Below are 4475 nucleotides of genomic sequence, written 5' to 3' on the forward strand. Positions count from 1 at the left end.
ATGAGACAGGCGACATACCCTCGGACTTCAAGAAGGATGTAATAATTCCAATCCCAAAGAAAGCAGGTGTTGACAGATGTGAAAATTACCAAACTATCGGTTTAATAAGCCACAGCTGCAAAATACTAACCCGAATTGCTTACAAATGAATGGAAAAACTGGGAGAAGCCGACCTCAGGGAAGATCAGTTTGGATTCTGTAGAAATGTTGGAACACGTGAGGCAATACTTTCCCTACGACTTATCTTAGAAAATAGATTAAGGAAAGGCAAACCTACATTTCTAGCATTTGTAGACTTAGAAAAAGCTTTTGACAAAGTTGAGTGGAATACTCTATTTCAAAATCTGAAGGTGGCAGGGGTAAAATACAGGGAGTGAGAGGCTATTTACAATTTCTACAGAAACCATATGGCAATTATAAGAGTCGAGTGGCATGAAAGGGAAGCAGTGGTTGGGAAGGGAGTGAGACAGGGTTGTAGCCTATCCCCAATGTTATTCAATCTGTATATTGAGCGAGCAGTAAAGGAAACAAAAGAAAAATTTGGAGTAGGAATTAAAATCCATGGAGGAGAAATAAGAACTTTGAGGTTCGCCGATGACATTGTAATTCTGTCAGAGACAGCAAAGGAACTGAAGGAGCAGCTGAACGGAATGGACAGTGTCTTGAAAGGAGGATGTAAGATGAACATCGACAAAAGCAAAACGAGGATAATGGAATGTAGTTGAATTAAGTCGGGTGATGCTGAGGGAATTAGATTAGGAAATGAGACACTTAAAGTTGTAAAGGAGTTTTGCTATTTGGGGAGCAAAATAACTGATGATGGTTGAAGTAAAGAGGATATAAAATGTAGAGTGGCAATGGCAAGGAAAGCGTTTCTCAAGAAGAGAAATTTGTTAACATCGAGTATAGATTTAAGTGTCAGGAAGTCGTTTCTGAAAGTATTTGTATGGAGTGTAGCCATGTATGGAAGCGAAATGCGGACGATTAATAGTTTAGACAAGAAGAGAATTGAAGCATTTGAAATGTGGTGCTACAGAAGAATGCTGAATATTAGATGGGTAGATCACATAACTAAAGAGGAGGTATTGAATAGAATTGAAGAGAGAAGAAATTTGTGGCACAAGTTGACTAGAAGAAGGGATCGGTTGGTAGGGCATATTCTGAGGCATCAAGGGATCACCAATTTAGTATTGGAGGGCAGCGTGGAGGGTAAAAATTGTAGAGGGAGACCAAGCGACGAATACACTAAACAGATTCAGAAGGATGTAGGTTGCAGTAGGTACTGGGAGATGAAGAAGCTTGCACAGGATAGAGTAGCATGAAGATGTTAAGGAAATATTTTTGTTTTTAGTTATTTATAAATATAATCCTGATCCACAATTAATTCATTTTCAAAGGCCAAATCTATAAATAAATCAATGTTACTGTCTTGGGCACTCATATGGTACCATCCTAAGCCAACTTATATAAGGCCATCTGGAAGAATCCTTCCTATCCAATCAACACCTAAAAGCGCTTGTCTGTTTCAGATTCGTTGATGACATTTTCATAATCTGGATTCATTACAAGGACAGCCTTTGCTCTGTGTTGCATAACCACAACACTTACTCATAAAACCCCTTCACCTGGTTCTTCTTTGTTCAACTAGTCATCTTCCTAAATGTGTGATCTTAAGCTTTCCCAACTAGTTGACTGTCTGTAGTGTTCTTGGGTGTCCAGCCAGGTGCTGTCATTTTTATGACATGATATTTTGATGACACCTTGCCATCATTTTCAGGTGATACCTGTCGAATTTTCATATTCACTACATCCTGCTCCCATTATACTGTGATCACTCCCTACCCCTTCCACCCTTCAGTTGCTGCCGTGTTGGATAGAGCGGTGGGGAGCTGGGTACAAAACCCATGTCCGTCAGTGCTTCTGTAGTGCCCTTCAGGTGAGAAAGTGACTCTCGGTCGACATTGTGACTTTAGTAGGCTGAACAACAGGTCCCATGCTTTACATAGGGTTTAGCCACTGACTGTATTGTTCATCCTGTTGTCCACTTGGCTTTCAGCAACCTCCTTCAGAACACAGTTCCAAAATGACGAGATCTGTCTTGACACTTAAGTTTCTTCATACTTCTTTGAGTCCCCCCTAGCCATGCAATCTTCTGCAACTGCAGATTTTGTTGGTTGCTTAAGTTTGATTCGTCTTCTTGTTCCTTGCATCTTTCTTTTGAGTATTCTCACATTCTGTCGAATGTATGCCTTACCACATTTACATGGAATACAGTAAACGCCAGGTTTATGGAACTGCAAGTCATCTTTCACCAAACCTAATAGTGCATGCATTTTTGGAAGTGGATGGAAAATGCCTTTAATGTTATGTCGAGCCAGGATTCCGCCAATTTTGTTCACTTCTTTGCTGGCTTATGGCATATATGCCATTTTCTTACCCTGCTCATTGTATGTTATTTGCTATGCCTGTACATTCTACCTGCAAGCATGTCTTTCTTTGTACAATACTGTAGGGGCTCTGTGGTACCAATGTATGTAGCACACCCTCACATTGTTAAGGATGGTGGCAGATGGAAGTGTGGAGATAGAAATCGGTGTGGGTGGCTTTCCTGTACACGCTATCTGCTGTCAGTTTTGTGCTCGACTAGAAAGTGAATTCGCCATTCTCCTCCATCTCCATGGTGATTTTGATACTTTGGTGCAGAGAATTCAGATGTGGGAGGAAATACTGAAGCTTTTCATTGCCATGTGACCACACTACAAATGTGTCAACAATATATCTGAATAAGCATGTAGGCTTAAGTGCAACTGTTTCCAGAGCTTTTTCTTCAAAATCCTCCATAAACAATTTTGGCACAGCTGGTAACAGAGAACACCCCATGGTGACACCATTTGTTTATTCATAACAATCAGTGATGAAGGGAAAGAATGTTGATGTGAGGACAAAGTTGAAGAGATTAGTCATCTTTGGGTTGAATTTCTTCCTGATCAATTTGAGGGAATCATCAAGTGGCATGTGGTGAAGAGGGAGACCACATCAAAGCTCACCATAACATAGTGGTCATGAAGGTTTAGTTCTTGCAGCTATTGAATAAAATGCACACGGTTTCTGATGTGGGGCTTAATACTGTCTTTTTTGGTCAGCTGATACATAAGTGTGGCAATGTTGATCACAATTGGACATAGAGGAACATCTTGTTTGTCACACTCCTCGAGTGGAGGAGTAGGGGGACTGTTCTGAAGTATATTACTGTAATACCAGTGACTGATGGGCTGACCAACAGACATAGAGGGTATACCCTAAGCAAAGCTGGCACACAGTGCTCAGCCAACTAAAATCATAGTGTCAGCTGAGAAGCACTTTCATGTGTGACGGGTGCTATAAAAGCACTGAGGGACCAAGCTTCATCCTTAGCCCTTGACAATCTCACACCCCATCACTTCAGCCGAAGGCGTATGACCAGAGAATGGGTAAGAGATGGGGAGTGTTGGCAGTATAAAGGAGGACGGATTTATTGAAGAAGCTCATTCTATGGGTATCGCCTGAAGATGAGAGCAAGGTATGCTGTTGAAATGTTGTGTTACAAAAATGCCTGCACCCATCTGGACACCCAAGAACGGTAGAAACAGTCAAGCCTAAGATCATATGTCAGATTCCTCTACAGTGGGAGATATATCAAATACTTAAGAAGCTGAATAAGCCTTGTGACAGCAAAGAGCATTGACTCAGCTCTCTTGCCTTTCTGACGAGGTGCCATGACTGTACCATAATACCAACATCACAAGGTTCTAGTCTGGCTATAGTAAGGGAAAGGATCCAGTACACACATCATTGACTGGACACAACAGCTAAAGAATTTCTCACACTCAACTTAGAGATGGCTACTCTACACATGCCTGATTCTTGGGAGTAGGTTGATGCAATCGCTTGGGCTGGGCTCAGATGGACCGATCTCCATACAGTGTTACTACCAAACAAGTCTCCAAGCTTGAACATCTGGCAGGAAGAAAGCAACAGTTGCAAGAAGGGCAACAATAAACTGGCATCAGCCTCACAGGGAAAGAGATTTATGATGCAGCAAAATCAGCTCTTGGAGACGGACTCAACTTCATACCAGCACCAACTGCTGCCTTTATCGGTGGTATATAACAAGTAATTTCTGCTCTCTCCAGTGAGAATGGAGAAGACACACATCAGAAAATGTGCTGCACGCTCACCAGAGCCGAACCACTGAGGATGAACATCATGGAGGTGGAAAGAACTCCATTAAAATGATCCTGTAATAGTCATTCTACCTGTGGACAAAGAGAATGCTGCTGTACTACTCCTGCTGTCAGAGTACAATAGCAAAATGTACAACCCACTCAAGGATCCAGCATACACAAAATTGAAGGGAGACCCAACCAGCAAAGTGAAGAAGAAGACCATTGAGCAGATATGGCAGCCCCTGTCAAAGGAAATCATCAAGGAGCTTC

Source organism: Schistocerca americana, chromosome 2 (genome assembly GCF_021461395.2).
Source record: "Schistocerca americana isolate TAMUIC-IGC-003095 chromosome 2, iqSchAmer2.1, whole genome shotgun sequence".
In the NCBI taxonomy this organism is placed as follows: domain Eukaryota; kingdom Metazoa; phylum Arthropoda; class Insecta; order Orthoptera; family Acrididae; genus Schistocerca; species Schistocerca americana.